The sequence below is a fragment of the Eriocheir sinensis genome, chromosome 55, assembly GCF_024679095.1.
Source record: "Eriocheir sinensis breed Jianghai 21 chromosome 55, ASM2467909v1, whole genome shotgun sequence".
Classification (NCBI taxonomy): Eukaryota; Metazoa; Arthropoda; class Malacostraca; order Decapoda; family Varunidae; genus Eriocheir; species Eriocheir sinensis.
Window position 1 is genome coordinate 10,692,765 of NC_066563.1, and position 18,873 is coordinate 10,711,637.

The 18,873-nt window shown below is 41.6% G+C and overlaps 1 long non-coding RNA gene across 1 annotated transcript in view; it reads right to left on the bottom strand.

Moving 5' to 3' along the window:
• The window catches only part of LOC126984050 (uncharacterized), a 71,615-nt gene extending 58,835 nt beyond the window's left edge, over positions 1–12,780 (bottom strand). The window contains exon 1 of the long non-coding RNA XR_007736374.1: positions 12,166–12,780. This is a non-coding gene — a long non-coding RNA (uncharacterized LOC126984050). The remainder of the gene's footprint in view (positions 1–12,165) is intronic.
• Positions 12,781–18,873: the final 6,093 nt, after the last annotated feature.

Sequence of the window (18,873 nt, forward strand, 5' to 3'; positions counted from 1 at the left end):
CAGACAAACAAGGAAGCAAAGGAAGGAAGAAAGAAAGGAAGGAAGGAAGGAAGAAAGAAAAAAAAGAGTAGGAAGTAAAGGAAGGAAGGCAAAGAAAGAATGAAAGAAAGAGAAGGAAAGAAACGAACAATGAAACAAAGGAAGAAAGAAAGGAAGGAAGGAAGGAAGGGAGGAAGGAAGAAGGAAGGAAGGAAGAAAGAAAAAAAGAGAGAAGGAAATAAAGGAAGGAAGGCAAAGAAAGAATGAAAGAAAGAGAAGGAAAGAAACAAACAATGAAACAAAGGAAGAAAGAAAGGAAGGAAGGAAGGAAGAAAAAAAAGAGTAGGAAGTAAAGGAAGGAAGGGAAAGAAAGAATGAAAGAAAGGGAAAAAAAACGAACAAAGAAACAAAGGAAGAAAGGAAGGAAGGAAGGAAGGAAGAAGGAAGGAAGAAGGAAGGAAGGAAGAAAGAAAAAAAAGAGTAGGAAGTAAAGGAAGGAAGGGAAAGAAAGAATGAAAGAAAGGGAAAAAAAAAACGAACAAAGAAACAAAGGAAGAAAGGAAGGAAGGAAGGAAGGAAGGAAGGAAGAAAGGAAGAAGGAAGGAAGGAAGAAAGAAAAAAAAGAGTAGGAAGTAAAGGAAGGAAGGGAAAGAAAGAATGAAAGAAAGGGGAAAAAAAACGAACAAAGAAACAAAGGAAGAAAGGAAGGAAGGAAGGAAGGAAGAAGGAAGGAAGAAAGAAAAAAAAGAGGAAGAAATAAAGGAAGGAAGGCAAAGAAAAAATGAAAGAAAGAGAAAGAAAGAAGCAAAGAAACAAAGGAAGAAAGAAAGAAAGGAAGGAAGGAAGGAAGGAAGGAAGAAAAAAAAGAGGAAGAAAGAAAGGGAGGAAGGCAAAGAAAGAATGAAAGAAAGAGAAAGAAATAAACAAAGAAATAAACAAAGGACGAAAGAAAAGAAGAAAGGAAGGAAGGAAGGAAGGAAGAAACAATGAAATCAAGCAAACAAACAAACAAACAAAGAACGTAAGAAAGAAAGAAAGAAAGAAAAGATAGAAAGAAATAAAGAAAAGATAGAGAGAAAGAAAGAAGGAAAGAAATGATCTCAACACACTGACTGCTCCTGCATGAAAAGATAGCAAAGAAAAAAATTATGCAAAAAAAAAAAAAATATATATATATATATCGTTCCTGAGATGTTATGATGAATTACTTAACGAGGAGAAGGATACATATCTAAACTTCATCAGAGTGACAAAAATATAAGTGTTGTATTACTATTCTTTTTATATACAGTGGAAAAAACACCTCAAGGGCAAAAAAAAAAAACAGCAATGAAAAAAAAAGCCCGCTACTCACTGTTACCATAAAAGATTTCAGAGGAGTGTCCGAAAGATAGGTCAGTTTCAGGAGGATAATGCGTCAAGCCCTTCCCCGAGGTCCTTCTAAACCCCACGAGCCAGGCTAAGTATACAGGGCTCGTGGAACTTTCGAAAATTTATTAGTCCTCTTACATAAACAAAAAACCCGAGAGGCCCATAAAGTTTACACCGTGCTGCCCACCCTGACACCTCCGGCCCGGCTCTGAGGTAGGCTTAACACGCAACGCCGCTCACCTCTCCGCTACGCCCTACGCCCCTTGGTACACGCCCCCCCCCTCCCTCCCAAGCCTCTCCTGTAACCTCCTCCTCACTCGGTATTCCTAACACTTCCGCCTCTCACATCAGCTAATACCAAAGGCCGAAAAGGAGCTCAACCGCGTTCTAATGAGTTTTTTTAGGTTCATGGCATAAAGGAATGATTAAACTACAAAAAGGGTCATTAAACTCCCTCTGCAAATGCCTAGAACTCCTTCGAAACTGCTGTCTAATGTGGGATCTTATAAGTAATGTTTTTTTTTTTTTTTTAAGTTCACAGTATACAGAGGGTTTGTTGAACTACCAGTCACGAAAAAACCCCCTAAAATGCCTACAAACTCCCACGAAAGCCTTCTCAAATGTGTCCAGAACTCCTTCGAAACTGCTGTCTAATGTGGGATCTTATAAGTAATGTTTTTTTTTTTTTTTTAAGTTCACAGTATACAGAGGCTTTGTTGAACTACCACCAGGGTCACGAAACTACCCCTGGAAATGCCTACAACCTCCACGAAAGCCTTCTCAAATGTGTGGGCTTAAATGCAGAAATGTTTAAAGAATATGGGTCATTAAACTACCTCTGCAAATGCCCAGAACTCCTTCGAAACCGCTGTCTAATGTGGGTTCTCATAAGTAATGTTTTCTTTCAAGCCCACAGTATACAGAGGCTTTGTTGAACTACCACCAGGGTCACGAAACTACCCATGGAAATGCCTACAACCTCCACGAAAGCCTTGTCAAATGTATGTGTGTTTACTTTAGATATCGAAATGTTTAAAGAATATCGGAGTCACACACATGTTCGCACTAAATCCTCGCACAAAATACTGTCCCCAAGATCTTTTTTCCTTTAATCTCTAGTCCACTTTGTCCTTCCCATAACTCTACGTATTTTGCTCTCTTACAAGTGACCCGCTGAGAGCTTAAAATACAAACTCATACACATGTTCACACTAGAACCTCGCACAAAATTCTGTTCCCCAAGATCTTTTTTCCTTAATCTCTTGTCCTCTTTGCCTTTCTCAGCCTAAGTCGTCATAACTCTGCGTATTTTCCTCTCTTACAAGTGACTGGGTGAGGGCTTAGGCAGGACACACGGACTCACACACATATTCCAGCTAAACCCACTCAAAGTAAACCCATTTTCTACTTGTAATCTCTAGTAATTTTATTCCTCGCCATGCATATTTTCCTCCCTCCAAGTGATTTGTTCCTCCTCACAGTTCCCATTTTTCCCCACGTAACACACCCACCCACGAGGCATTTCCTTCCTCCCCCTCTGTCCCTTGTCCTTCCCATTATCGTCCTCACAACCCTACGCGTTTTGCTCCCTTCCGAGTGGCCGTCTGAGAGGTTGGTCAAGGCTCTTCTTTCCTCAAAACTCCCACTCCACCCACGAGGCCTCTTTCCTTCCTCTTCCTCCACCTCTTGTCCTTATTCCTGATCCACCCCATCCTCTTCCTCACAAGTTTGATGTCGGTATTCTCAAACGCTCTCTTCTCACATCAACGCTTTCCTTAGGTCGAGAAGGAGATTAATCGGGTTCTTGGGAGTGTTTTTTTTAGGTTCACGGTACAGAAGAAAGGTCAGACTACCACCAGGGCCATATAACTACCCATGGAAATACCCCAAACTCCTACGAAAGCCTTGTCCAATACATGTACTTGTTAAGAATACGGGCTTGGTCAAGACTCATCCTGCCTCACACTTTCTATTCCATCCACGAGGCTTCTTTCCTTCCTCCTACTTCCTCTCTCTCTCCCTCTTGTCCTCCCCAACCTCGTCCTCACAAATTTACGTGTTTTCCTCCATTCCAAGTGGCGAGAGAGAGCTTGGTCAGGGCTCATCATTCCTCATACTTCCTCCTCCATCCACGAGGCCTCTTTCCTTCCTCCTCCTCCCCCTCTTGTCCTCCCCAACCTCGTCCTCACAAATTTACGTGTTTTCCTCCATTCCAAGTGGCGAGAGAGAGCTTGGTCAGGGCTCATCATACCTCATCCATCCACGAGGCCTCTTTTCTTCCTCCTCCTCCCCCTCTTGTCCTCCCCATCCTCGTCCTCATAAGTTTGCGTCTTTTTCTCCCTTCCAAGTGGTCGGCTGAGGGCCTGGTCAGGACGCACAGCCTCCCCCACAATTGGTCAACAATCAGCCGGCTTCCTGGTCTTTCTTGCTCGCTACACTTGGTTACCCTCGTCTTCCTTTCCTACAGAAGGGGTGCGGCCGCAGACTCTAGCGTGGCCTGCCTGGCGAGCTATATGGTGACGGTGCTGCCCTTGCCTCCCCCTCCCTTCTCTCCCTCCCGGCGTCTCCCTCCCTCCCTTACCTTGTTTCCTGCAGTTTAGGATCTTTGTAACTTCCTCCTCCTCCCTATTATCTCCTGGTGTCGAGCTCGTAATTCTTGGGACTCCTTTCTCCTTCCTTCCTAATCCTGCCTCCTTCCTCCTCCCCGGCCCTTGGTAACGTGTTCTGATTTCACCTCCCTTCTTCTTCCTCCCTACCTCCTTCCCCTTCCTCCTCCTCGGCCCTTGGTAACGTGTTCTGATTTCACCTCCCTTCTTCTTCCTCCCTACCTCCTTCCCCTTCCTCCTCCCCGGCCCTTGGTATCGTTTTCTGTTTTCACCTCCCTTCCTCCTCCTCCTTCTTCTCCTTCGCCTTTTCCTTCATCCTTTTTTATAGAGAAGATGACTTAGCGAAACAAGAGGAAAAGAAAAGGGCAGAGGAAAAAAGGTCGTTAAGTAGTTCGCTTGTCCTACGCGTAAGAACAAGGGCGGGAAGGGAGAGCGAGGGACACGAGGAAAGGGAAGAAGGAAGATGAATGGGTTAACTTAAAAAAGGACAGAGATGGTAACTTAGCAAAGAGACGAGAGGGGAAAAAGGATAGAGGAAAAAGATCGTTATGTAGTTCGCTTGTCCTACGCTAAAGACCAAAGAAGGAAATCAATGGCCAAGGGTACAAGGAAAGGAAAGAAGGAAGGTGAATGGGTTAAGAAAGGGCAGAGAAGGTAACTTGGCGACTGGGGAAAGGAAGACAAGGAAACAAAAGGGAAAAAAAGGGTAGAAGAGAAAGGTCGTTAAGTAGTTCGCTTGTCCTACGAATAAGAACAAGGGCGGGAACAAAGGGCAAAGGACACGAGGAAGGGAAAGAAGGAAGATGAATGGATTAAGAAAGGGCAGAGAAGATAACGTACCGACTGTGAAAGGGGAAACTCAACGAAACAAGCAGATAAAGAAGGATAACAAAAAGGGGGTTTGGTGGGTACGTGGAGGAAAAGAAAGAAGCAAAGAGCGAAGGTCACGAGGAAGGGAAAGAAGGAAGATAATTGGGTTAAGAAGGAAGGGCAGAGACGATAACGTAGGGACTGTGAAAGGAGAAACCCAACGAAACAAGCAGATAAAGAGGGGTAGAAAAAGGGGGTTGGTGGAGATGCAGAGGAAGAGGAAGAAACAAAGAGCGAAGGGAACGAAGGAAGATGAATGGGTTAAGAAGGAAGGGCAGAGAAGATACGACTGTGAAAGGGGAAACTCAACGAAACAAGCAGATAAAGAGGGGTAGAAAAAGGGGGGTAGAGGGTACATGGAGGAAGAGGAAGAAGAGGAGTAGGAGCTAAATAAGACAGAGGGGACACTTAGGTAAATGAGGCAAGGGAGGCGAGACGAAACAAACAAATTAAGTGGAAAAAAAGGAGTAAAGGATAGGAGGAGGAGGAAGAGGAGGAGGAGGTTAAACAGGAACAAAGAGGAAGGAGAAGAAGAGGAGGAAGATAAAGAGGAGGAGAAGGAAGAGGAAGATAAGAATAAATGATGAAAAGTGAAATGGAGGAGGAAGGACAGTGGAAGGAGGAGGAGGAGGAGGAAGAAGAGGAGGAAGAGGGAGAGGAAGTTAAATAAAAGAGAGAAAAATGATATGGAGAAGAAAATAAAGACAGAAGAGAAGAAGAGGAAGAGAAAGAGGAGGAGGAGGAGAAAGAAGAAGAAGAGGAGGATAAGTAAGAAGAAGGAGAAGGAAGAGGAGGTTGAATAAGAGCAAAGAGGAGGCAGAGGAGAAGAAGAATAGGAAGAGAAAGAGGAAGAGGGGAAAGAGGAAGAGGAGGAGAAGTGAGAAGGAGAAGAAGGAGGAGGAGATAACAACAGACCAAAGAATGAGAAGATATTAAAACGAAAGCAACAGCAAAGAAGAAGAAGAAGAAGAAGAAGAAGAAGAAGAAGAGAAAACAACAGCAAAGAAGAAGAAGAAGAATAGGAGGAAGAGAAAGAGGAAGAGGAGAAAGAAGAAGAAGAGGAGGATAAGTAAGAAGGAGAAGAAGGAGGAAAACGAAAACAACAGCAAAGAAGAAGAAGAAGATGAATAGGAAGAGAAAGAGAAGGAGGAGGAGGAGAAAGATAAGAATAAGTTTAAAAAAAAATGAAAAGAAATCCAAAAAGGGCAATGGAAGAGAAAGGATAAAAACACAGTAAAAGAGAATAGAAGTATATGGACAAACAGGACATTAAAAAAAGGGAAAAATTACAGAAAGGGAGGAAGGGAGGAAAGGGAAAGGGTGAAGGGGGTAAAGGGAGGAGAAAGGGAGGTCACAATGCAAAGGGTAGAAGGGCAAAAAGGGACCAGGAAGGGAAATGAAAGGGGAGGGGAGGAAAATACAGAGAGGGAGAGAAAAGGAGGAGGGGGGGCAAGCGATAACAAAGGGGATCAAGGGAGGGGGGAGGGGGAGAATGAGGGAGCTGGGGAGGGCAGGGAGGAGAAGAAAGGGGCGGTGGAAGGAGGGAGGGGGGGAGGGAAGAGAAAGAGAGAGAAAGCGAGGAAGGAGGAGATTGAATGGAGGTTGAGGAGGAGGAAAAAAGTGAAGGAAGGAATAGGAGGGAGGAAGAGAGAAGGGAAGGGAGGGATAGGAGAAGGAGGCAGTTGAGAGAGAGAGAGAGAGAGAGAGAGAGAGAGAGAGAGAGAGAGAGAGAGAGAGAGAGAGAGAGAGAGAGAGAGAGAGAGAGCAGATAAATGGAAGAAAGGGAGAGGAAGGAAGGGGATATGTTTTGAAGGAATAGGAGTGAAGGAGGAAGGGAGAGGAAGGAAGGGAGGTAGATAAAATAAGGGAGCAAAGAGGAAGTAAAGAGGAAGAAGAATGAATCATAAGGGACATTGGAGGAGAAGGAATATAAGGGAGGAGAGAGAGGGAGGAGGGTGGGGGGGTAAGGAGAAGGGAGAGGAGGGAAAAATGAGAAGGGAGGAATAACAAAGGGAGGAGGAGGGAGAATAAAGGACATCGGAGAACAAGGAAGATAAGGATAAGGGAGAAGGGAGAGAGAGAGAGAGAGAGAGAGAGAGAGAGAGAGAGAGAGAGAGAGAGAGAGAGAGAGGGCGTTTGAAAAGGGAGAGGGAGGGAAAAGTGAGAAGAGAGGAACAAGAGAAGAAGAAGGGACATAAGGAAAAGGAAGATAAGAGATAGGGAAATAAGGGATAAGAAGGGAGAGGGAGGGAGGGGGGGTAGGGAGGACAGGGAGGAGGGAAAAGGAAGGAAAAATAGGAAGAGAGAAACAAGAGGAAAGGAGGAGGGACAAGAAGGGACAAGGAAGATAAGAGGCAGGAGGCAGGAAGAAGGAAGAAGGGAGAGTATGTATGAGGAGGGAGGGAGAGGAGGGAGAGGTGTGTCTATCTGTTTCCCTTCCTCCTTCACTCCTATTCCTTCAAATCATCTTTCCTTCCTTCCTATCCATTCCTGCCATTTATCTGCTCTCTCTCCCTCTTCCTACACTCTCAACTGCCTCCTGTGTGTGTGTGTGTGTGTGTGTGTGTAAGCTGAAGGGGGGGAGAGGGGGGAGGGGGGCAAGTTAGGAGGTAAGGAACAACAGAGATGCTTCACCAAAAACAGGAAATGTAAATCTTGTCCTCCGTCTTTGAGCTCACCGGCCTGGTCAACCTAATCCTCAAGCCCCCGTTTTTGTCCTCCCCCCCCCCCCTCTCTCTCTCTCTCTCTCTCTCTCTCTCTCTCTCAGGCGGCCTCGTGGTGTCAATTTTCACTTTTCACCATCATCACCATCACCACCATCCACTATCACTATCATCATAACTATCACCACTAACATCATCATCACCTACATCACCACCACCACCATCAACATCATCACCATAACTCTCACCACTAACACCACTGTCACGCTCGAGCCGCCATCCATCACCACCATCTCACCACCACCACCACCACCATCACCACCACCACCACCATCCACTTCTGTCCATGAGAATTTCAGTCGATTGTGATAACACTGAATAAGGTCAACTTTAGCATGAGGGTTGAGGGAGTGAGGGAGGGATGGGATGGAAGAGGGAAGGGAGAGAGAGAATGGGAGGAATAGAAAGATGTATGGAGGAGAATGGAAAAGGGAAGGGAGAGTGAAGAAGGGAGGGGAAGGAGAGAAAGGGAAGAAGAGGAAGATGAGAGAAAGAAGGAAGGAAAGGAGAAAGAAGGAACAGGAGGGAATGAGATATAGCTGGAGGGAAGGAAGGGTGAGGAAGGAAGAGAAGGAGGGGTGCTTGGAGAGAGAGAGAGAGAGAGAGAGAGAGAGAGAGAGAGAGAGAGAGAGAGAGAGAGAGATGATTGGAAGGAAAGAGGGATGAATGTATGGAGGAGGAAGGAAAGGAGGGTGAGGAAAGGAGGGAAGGAGAGAGATTTGAAAGAGAGAATGGGAAAGAAGAAGAAATGGTTGAAGAAGGGAAAGAGGGATGTTGATAGAGGGAATAGGAGGAAAGGAAAGTTGTTTGGAGGAAAGGTAGGAGGAAGAGGAAGGAAGAGAAGGGGGAGGGAATGGGTGAGGAGAGATGTCTGAAGAGGAGGAGGGAAAGGAAGGGATATTTGGAGGAGGGAGGAAGAGAGGGAGGGATAAGACATGGTTAATCTCTTTGACCAACTGAATCGAGGACTCTCTCTCTCTCTCTCTCTCTCTCTCTCTCTCTCTCTCTCTCTAATATAAACTCCTTTATTTTTCTCTAATGCAATAAAACACCCACTTCTTTTATATGTTCTTTGATATACTAAGTCGTGATGGAGCAATGATATAATATTTTTGTAGGTATAAATGTTGGCTTATAAATTTGAAGTGGTTATCCCTAAAAATACAATCTCTCTAATTTCTATCTAAGAGAAAGAGGATTTTTTAGGGTATTCTTATTTATCTTTTTACAAGGGGTGACTAGGGAGAAAAAGAGGAGGAGGAGAAAGAGAAAGAATAGGAATGCCTGGAATGGGAAAAGGAAGAATAGGAAGAGAAGGACAAGAGTAGGAAGAAGAGAAAGAAGAGAATAGGAAGAGAAAGAGGAAGAATAGGAAGAGAAAGAGGGAGAATAGGAAGAGAAAGAGGAAGAATAGGAAGATAAAGAGAAAGAGAAGGAAGAGAAGAATAGGAATAAAGAGGAAGAATACGAAGAGAAGAATTGGAAGAGAAAGAGGGAGAGAAGAAAGAGGAAGAATAGTAAGAGAATCTCCCTATGTTCTTATGTTCTTATGTACTACTACTACTACTACTACTACTACTACTACTACTACTACTACTAATAATAATAATAATAATAATAATAATAATAATAATAATAATAATAATAATAATAATAATAATAAGAAAAAGAAGAAGAAGAAGAAAATGAAAAACAAGAAGAAGAAAAAGAAGAGAATGGCTATAAACCTTTTTCAATACCCACTTGACCTTCGATTTGACCTGTTTTCCTACGGCGGTATCGCGCGACCATGCTTCTACACCTGCCCGCGACGTGCAAACACAGGTGTGGGGTTAAGCGTCCAAGGCCGCGCCCCCGCCAGCACTGACCCGCGAAATCTACCACTGGTTAACCACTTTAGAAATAGACACGTAAATCCCATAAGGTGGGGACTGGGAAGAAAAAGGAAAGTTTCGTTTAGTCGGCGCAACATCTGTGGTCATATGCCGGAGAGAGACAGATTTTTTCCACTCCGCCCGGGACTGGGAAGACATTATTTTTTTCTTTGTACTGACAACTGACAAGAGGATGAGTGGAATTAAAGTAAATTAAGTAGATGAAGAAAGAAAGGGAAATAAAAGAGGAAAGATGAATAAAGAAATAAAGTGAAATAAAGGAAAGGGAATAAATGAAGAAATAAAGGGAAGAGAACTGGAAATAAACTCACGATTTTGGCTTAGAGGAAAATAATTACTGGAAAAAAGATACAGTTCAGGTTAGAAAAACAGAAATTAATAGTTACGAGGGAAAAGAATGTTGGAAATAAACTCATGATTTCAATTTACAAGAAAATGTTACCAGAAAAAAAAGTTACATACAGTTCAAGTTATTAGCAGACACGTTTCTTAGTACTGTAAAATGCATCAGGTTGGAGAAGCAGAAATTTATAGTTACGAGGAGAAAGAAAGTTGGAAATAAACTCATGATTTCAGTTTACAAGATGTTATCAGAAAAAAAAGTTACATACAGTTCAGGTTATTAGCAGACACGTTTCTAAGTGTTGTAAAAAGGATGAGTGGAAATAAAATAAAAAATAAAGTCACGGGAAAAAAAAATGGAGGTAAAGTCACAATTTTGGCTAAAAAGAAAAAAAAACCGGAAAATGTCAGTGCAAAAAAAAAGTATCGATTATGTGACTTATTTTCCATCAATAAATAAAGTTACAGGAAAAAAAAAGTTAGGGGTAAAGTCACAATCTTGGCTAAATGTCACCAGAAAAAATGTTACAGTGCAAGTTTAAAGATATCGATTATGTAACTTAATTTCTTTCAAACTGTACCCGTCCCTCACTCTTGTAACGCTCTATCCCCTACACCGACACAGCTTACAAAAAAATCACAGAAGGGTAAATCTAATACAGGGAGCGTTGAGACAGATAGGCAGACAGACAGACAGACGGAGATTTCGATAGTCTGTCCGCTTCTGATTCTTCTTACCACTCCCCAATCCCCCCCTAAAATAGTATGTAACACCAGCCTCCCTTCCCCTCCCCCTTAACACGGTCTGATAGGCGTGTCCAGCGTGTCGGGGGTGTAGGGGAGTGGTAGGGGGGGGAGGACATAAGGTGAGGGTGTAATGTATGAGGGTATGAGTCTCGCCCTTGTGGTATACGTGTTGTTTTGTGGTTGTTTATCTACGTGTTGTTCTTGTTTAACTTTTTTTAGGGTTATTGCATATTTCGTGATGCTGGTTCATTTATATTTGTTTTTTTTTTCTTTTCGTTGCTATTAGCCAGGTTATGATGACAATAGGAAGGTTTGTGTGTGTGTGTGTGTGTGTGTGTGTGTGTGTGTGTGTGTGTGTGTGAATAAAAATAACTGAATGGATGAAAGACAGACAGACTAAAAGAAAGAAAGAGAGAAAGAAAGAAAGAAAGAAAGGAGGGAGAAATAAGGAGAGAGAGAGAGAGAGAGAGAGAGAGAGAGAGAGAGAGAGAGAGAGAGAGAGAGAGAGAGAGAGAGAGAGAGAGAAAAAAGAAAGAAAGGAGATAAAAATAAGGAGAAAGATGGAATGTGAGAAAGAAAGAGAGAAAGAAAGAAAGAAAAAAAAAAGAAAGAAAGGAGGGAGAAATAAGGAGAGAAATGACAGAAAGAAAAAAGAGAAAAAAGATAATCAAATATAAAAAAAAGAAATAACGCAAGACAAAAATGACGAAGAAATTAAAAAAAGAAAGAAAAGGAAAGTTAGACAAAAACAAAGAAACAGTAACAGCACTTCCTTTATTTCTCTTTAAAACGAAACAAAACAAAGAAAAAAACAAAACAAAACACCAAAACAAACAACCCTTACAAAACACGACACCGCGTATCGTAACTTACACAACAAACGAACGAGCGAGGTCACTATTAGGACACAGATAAAGGAAGAAAGACTGGCGTGACCTTATCTGTTAAGACCAACAACGCCCAGTCTGTGAGCGGCGCCGCGGAGGGGAGGGGAGAGATAAGCAGGTGAAGAGCAGGGCAGTGTTATAACTTCTCTTTAGTCACCCCGATCAAAAGCGGCGCCCACTGATCGGTCTGCTCTTTGATCGGGGGTGTGATGATGATGATGATGATGATGAGGAGGAGGAGGAGGAGGATGGTAGTGGTGGTGGTAGTATGTGGGTAGTTACGTAGTTATAGTAGTAGTAGTAGTTTAAGTAGTAATATATGAAGGAACAGGAGGACGAGGAGTAAAAGTAGCAATATATATAGAAGTAGTGATGTTTATGATTGTAGTAGTAGTAGTAGTAGTAGTAGTAGTAGTAGTAGTAACAGTAGTAGTAGTAGTAGTATAAGTGATAAGTAATAAAAAGGCAAGTCATATGCAATCATAGTCACGTATTTATATGTAATTGAAAAATGAAACAAGTGAATAACCTTTAAAAATAGCCACACACACACACACACACACACACACACACACACACACACACCAAAAAAAAAAAAAAAAAAAAAAACGAAGCAGAACTAAACAGCGTAAATAACAACAACAACAACAACGTCACTACAACTACTCCTACTACTAATACCAATATCAATACCAAATAATAACAACAATAACAACAACAACAAAATAAGCATCATATAACTCACGCATCTCCTTATGTTCCTCGTAGGGGCGTGAGATGAAGGAGGGAGGCTGGAGGCTGCATCTCGGACTACACTTTTTTTCCTCTGTTACTTTGCACTCGTCAACACACGTATGCATGAGGGAAGGGTGGTGGTGATAATGGTGATGATGAGGATGATGAATAGGAGGAGGAGGAGGAGGAAAAAGAGGAAAAGGAGGAGGAGGAAAGGCGTGCATTATAGGGAAATATGTGCTTGAGGATTATAGTTGGGGACAAAGAGAAGAAAGAAATATATATACGTGTGGTAGAATATAGATAAAAAAATAGATTAGAAAGAAGAACATAAGAACATGACGATAAGGAAGGCAATAACGATGGTGATGATGATGGTGAAGATGACGAGGAGGAGGAGGAAGAGGAAGAGGAGGAGGAGAAGAGAAGGCCACCAACACTCTGACAAGGAAACGTCTGACGAATGACTGCCTGCCTGTGAGTGTGTGTGTGCGTGTGTGTGTGTGTGTGTGCAGTGGGTGTCAAAAGCTATCTCATTGTTCCGGGGGGCGGCATGTGATAGGCTAATCTCAGGTGCACTCCGCTTTGTCACATCCCTCGTTCTCCCTCTCACCCCATCACATCTCCCCATCTCCCCCTCTACCCCCACCTCCCCCTCACCTTGTTCATGGGGTCTGGGTCACACGGGGGCTCAGGTAAGGCAGGTAACATGCAGGTAGAGACACGTGTTTAACCGGAGCGACAGGTGATACAAGATAAGGGTAACAATCATTTGTCTGATACGATATTTTGAGAGGACGTGATCTAGAGAGAGAGAGAGAGAGAGAGAGAGAGAGAGAGAGAGAGAGAGAAAGGAGGGAGGGAGGGGACCAGCTGCACAGAGAAGTTGATGGTCACAATTGGATAATAAGAGAGAAATGGTGACATCCTGGAGTGCTGCCCTCCTTCTCCTCCTCCTCCTCCTCTTCTCTCCTCTTCCTCATCTTTCTCTCCCTTCTCTTCCTATTCCTCCCTTTGAGTGCTCATCTTACATACTCGTTGTTGCATATAATTACATCTCTCTCTCTCTCTCTCTCTCTCTCTCTCTCTCTCTCTCTCCACTTGTAGCACTCAGGAAGCAATTATGAGTAAGCACACAAGTTAAATACAGGCTAATGCAGTTGTTTATGAAGGGGCAGGAAGGGCAGAGGACAATGTAGGCATGAATGGAGGACTCAGAATATATATGAATGAAGGAGGACGAGGAGGAGAAGGAGGGAGAAGGAGAAGATTGGAGAAAGATGTCCTATCGTCCCTCTCTCTCCCCTCCTACTCCTCCTACCGAATCATACATCTCCTCCTCCTCCTCCTCCTCCTTCTTCTTCTGCTCCATTCAGGGTCCTCTCTCACGATTCAGCCTTACTTTACGTCCTTTAAAAACATAATAAAGGTTGGTAATCGTGGGAATAGAGTGGTCTACCCTCCCATGATGCCAGCACTTCTTTCACCGCGTTCCATTTTCTTTCATTCTTGGTTGGCTTCGTTCTGAGCTTTCCTTTATGTATTTTTTTATTATTATTTCTATTTTTGTTTTCTTTTAGCTTCGTATTGTTGTTGTTGTTTTTGTTTTCCCTTGGCTATGAGTAAATGATTTTCTAGTTTGTATTTTTTTTTAACTTCTTTTTTTTCTAAATTATCATCATTTTTTTATAATATTTTCAGCTTTTCCGTCTTTTTTTTTCCTATTCGTTGCTATAGTTAATAAGAAAAAAATAATTGTGTATTCATTTAGTTTATTTCATGCTCTCTCTCTCTCTCTCTCTCTCTCTCTCTCTCTCTCTCTCTCTCTGTAATGGGTTCCGAGGAAAACTATTTGATCTATTATGGCGACGTGACGTAACAGTGAACAAGCATTTTCCTTCCTCTTGCTATGAAATGAGGGCGTTACTCTCTCTCTCTCTCTCTCTCTCTCTCTCTCTCTCTCTCGTTACCTGTTATATGCACAAAGCGATCACTCGATGTCCATCTGATAATGTTCCTTGCAACGTGTTAATAATCGTAGCACTGGAAATGGTAACACTGCAGGAATGGTGGTGATGGTGATGATGGTGAAGGTGCAGTATGATGGTCACTATATGTATGATGAGTATGCAGGATGGATGAAGAGATATTGCACTGTGGTAGAGATGGTGAGTGATGGTGATGGTGATGATGGTGGTGGTGATGTCACTATACACACGAAAAAAATCTATCACTGTTGTTGGTGATTCTAAGTTATGGATGGTGATATTGATGGTGATGACGCTGGTAATGGTGGTGAAGGTATGGTGAGTGTTCGTGGTGATGACAAAGAGAGTATGGTGATGATGATGGAAATACTAAAAGTGATGAACGTATGTGGTGAAAGGGTGGTGGAAATGTGATGATAATGATGATGATGGTGATGATGATGGTGGTGATACGGTAACAGTGCGAATAAAGTGTGGTGATGATAATGGTGATGAAAATGGTAGATGTGATGAATTCTATGGTTATGGCGGTGGTGAGGAAGTATATGTGATGATGATGATGATGTTGATGGTGATGACAGTGGCGGTGATGAAAACAGTAGGTGATGGTGAGTATACATGGTGAGGGAGTGTGCAGTGATGGTGGTGATGATGCCGTGACGATGCTTGATGGTGAAATGGTGATGAGAGTGGTGGTGATGATCGTGGTGATGAAAACAGTAGATAGAAGGGTTATGGTGGTGATGAGGGAGTATACGTAGTGGTGATGATGCTGTGACGATGCTTGCTGGTGTTATCGTGATGGAAAGGTTATGATGATGATGATGGTGGTGATGATGATGGTGGTGATGATGATGGTTGTGGTGATGATGATGGTGGTGATGATGGTGGTGGTGGTGATGATGATGGTGGTGATGATGGTGGTGGTGATGATGGTGGTGATGATGATGGTGGTGATGATGATTGTGGTGATGATGGTTGTGGTGATGATGATGGTGGTGATGATGATGGTGGTGGTGGTGCCACTGTGACGCCCAGGGCCAGACTAGACCTTCCCTCCCACTTACCTCCGAACCAGCGGATACGGGCGGAGGGAGGAGGAGGAGGAGGAAGAAGAGGAGGAGGAAGAGGAGGAGGAGGAGGAGGAGGATAAATATTTCTCATGCATAATAACTTTTCATACGTGTTTGTGTCTCTGAAGGAAAGGATTGTACGATCTAAACTTTAATAATAATAATAATAATAATAATAATAATAATAATAATAATAATAATAATAATAATAATAATAATAATAATAATATCTCATGCGTAACTTTCATATGTGTTTGTGTGTGTCTAAAGGAAAGGATTTTAAGATCTAAACTTTAATAATAATAATAATAATAATAATAATAATAATAATAATAATAATAATAATAATGATGATAATAAATTTGCTCTTTTTTACTCTGAATACGAAATAAGTGTAAATATATACCATGTTTGAAATAGATAAAAAAATAGATATGATTTCAGTCTTGTTTAGTAGGCTATGATAATTAGGCACATGAAGTAGATTATCAAATACAAGGGAAAAAAAAAGTGAATTGAGCTAACTTTCTAGAACAAACACACTCTCTCTCTCTCTCTCTCTCTCTCTCATATTCAATCATTTTCTCAGTTAATTCGAATTCTCCTGTATATAAACATTTTTTCCTATATATTTTTATCTATTTAGCGAACTTATTTAACAAAGACAAAACAGAACAAATAATAAATTAGATAGATAAGATAGAAACAGATAGAACGAACAGGAATAGATAGACAGAATAGAGCATAGAATAGAGGATAAATAGAAATAGATAGATAGATAAAGAGGAATAGATAAATAGAATACAACGAAGAATAGATAGAAGAGATAGACAGATAGATAGAAATAGATAGATATAATGAATAGACAGATAAAGATTCCCTGGGTATTATTTGCAGACGTGACCTGACCTGACCTGGGGGTGTGGAAATGGTCCGTGGAAAGGTCAGGTCAACAAACCGCCGCTCGCTATTGTTATCATCTCGAGGGAAAGAAAAGGTTGTTGTTATTGTTGTTGTTGTTGTTGTTGTTGATCTTCTTCTTCTTCTTCTTCTTCTTCTTCTTCTTCTTCTTCTTCTTCTTCTTTCTCTTCATCTTGTTCAGCTTTTTATTCATCTTATTTTTCTTCTTCTTCTTCTTCTTCTTCTTTTTATTCATTTTCTTCTTCTTCTTCTTCGTCGTCGTCGTCATCACCAGATAGATTACACGCACTTATATCCATTAGTCTATTATTATTCTCTACTATAAAAATAAGTAAATAAATGCCTACTCACATCAGTTCCTACACCTTGCTTCCCACCACCTGCCCAGCACCGATAGATTTCTGCTAATTACTCTAATCTATCGTAATCGCACCTGCCCTTCTCTCCTTCCTCGCCGCCCTCCGCTAATAACTCTCAAGGGATGGCGAAGGAGTCAATTATAGTGATCTTTTTTTTTACCTTTTGTTTCTTTGTCTTTTAATCTCTTTCTCTTGCCTCATTTATCATCTTTTATATTCCTTTCATTTGCTTTCTTTCTCTCTCTCGTTTGTCTGTCTGTAATTTTTTGTACGTTTTCTTTTCTTATTTTTACTATTCTTTCTTTCGTTTTTATTTTTTATAGGTATGGAAGTTCGTTTTTCTTTCTTTCATTCTTCAGCTTTTCTTTTCGTTGTTTGTCTTCTCGTTTCTCAGGAATCGAAGTTACTTTTTTTCTTTCTTTCTACAGCTTTTCTTTTCGTTGTTTGTCTTCTCGTTTCTCAGGTATCGAAGTTACTTTTTTTCTTTCTTTCTACAGCTTTTCTTTTCGTTGTTTGTCTTCTCGTTTCTCAGGAATTGAAGTTGTTTTTCTTTCTTTCTTCAGCTTTTCTTTTCGTTGTTTGTCTTCTCGTTTCTCAGGAAGTGAAGTTATATTTTTTTCTTTCTCTCAACAGCTTTCTTTTTTTGCGCTCATTTCTCAGGGAGGAGGTTCGGGGAGGCCTCAGGAACATGCTAATCCACGCGGGGCTCCTCTAATCTCTCGAGAGGACGCCACTTTGATAAATCCTACACCAGAACCCACCAGCCCCTTCGTTGAAAGATTATGGGCCATATTACTAAACATTCCAGCGTCCACACACACATTTGACAAGGGTTTCGTAGAGCTTGTGGGCCTTTTTCATGGGTGTTTGCTGACCCAGATAGTAGTTTGGCAAGGGTTCTTTACGATGAGCCTAAAAAAATCACTCATGGGAACGCATTTTTTAGCCTCCTTTTCGCCTTTTCCCCCAAACCCTTGTCCTGTTTTTTTTGTTTTTTGTTTGTTTGTTTCCACGTCTTCCTGTTTCCATGAGCGAGTGAATGTGTCTTAGTTAATCTAATTCGCTTTCTATGAGTTAAAAGTAATGTTTGTGTATATTTAGCCTAGTATTTGTATTCTGTTTTTTGCATGTCTCAGCGAAATTCATTACTATTATTATTATTATTATTATTATTATTATTATTATTATTATTATTATTATTATTGTTGTTGTTGTTGTTGTTGTTGTTATAGTATGCCGTTATATATTTGATTGTGTAACGTGATTCATTATTTAAAAACTCGCACACAAAGAAAAGTCTCTCTCTCTCTCTCTCTCTCTCTCTCTCTCTCTCTCTCTCTCTCTCTCTCAGTGGAGGAGTGAAATAGGACACCACTGTTATCTGTGACCACACAAAAGCAATCAGTTCCTCGACAGAGTGAGAGACCTCCCCTCCCCTCCTCTCTCTCTCTGCATAAACTGTCTACTTTCTTCTTGTCTTCCTTTTTTCTTCCTCGACTTTCCTCCTGTTTTGTTTTCTTCTTTCCTCCTTCCCTCCTCTCTTCCTCGTTTTTTTCCCACCTCCTTTTTGTTTTCTTCTACTTCTTTTCCTCCTTTTCTTTTTCGTCTTTCTTCCTCCTGTTTGTTTTCTTCTTCATTCTTTTTCGTATCATAGGCTATTTCCTCCTCTGTTTTCCTCTACCCCTACATGTCTATCCTTTTCTCTTCTGTGTCTTTCTTCCTGTCTTCATTCTTTTCTTCCTCATAATCCTCCTACACTACAATAGGTTTTTAATGTCGCCGAGGATTCATTTGTTATTTAAGGATGTATGTTGGCAGTGTGATGGAGTGTCGAGAGATATCCATACTTGTTGCTTTATAATAATTTAGAACATCTCTATTTCTTTCTTGTATGTATTTTTTATCTACATGACTGGGAGTGAAATCAAAATTACTCTTATTCTTATTAATCTTCTTTTCTCTTCCTTTTCTTCTTATTTTTTTGTTGTTCTTTTTCTCTATTTCCTGCTTCTTCTTCTTCTTCTTCTTCTTCTTCTTCTTCTTCTTCTTCTTTTTCTTATTCTTATTCTTATTCTTACTCTTATTATTATTGTATGCAAGGAGACATCAGGCATCTCAGGTCAAGGCACGGGTCATGCTGGCGCTGGGTCGGGTCACCGTCAGGGGCTCAGTTGGTCGTCAGTGGTCAGAGAGTAAGCGTGTGAGTGAGGCTTCCCTGTGACCTCCGACCTGACGCGAGGAACACACTTGGAACACACTCAGCACGCGTCTCCAAGGTGCGTGAATACTGAATAGGCAGAAGAGAAGATCAAGAAGCGGAGGACCTACGAAGCGATACAGATCAAAAGAAGACACAATCAGCTCCTGTGTTCCTTTT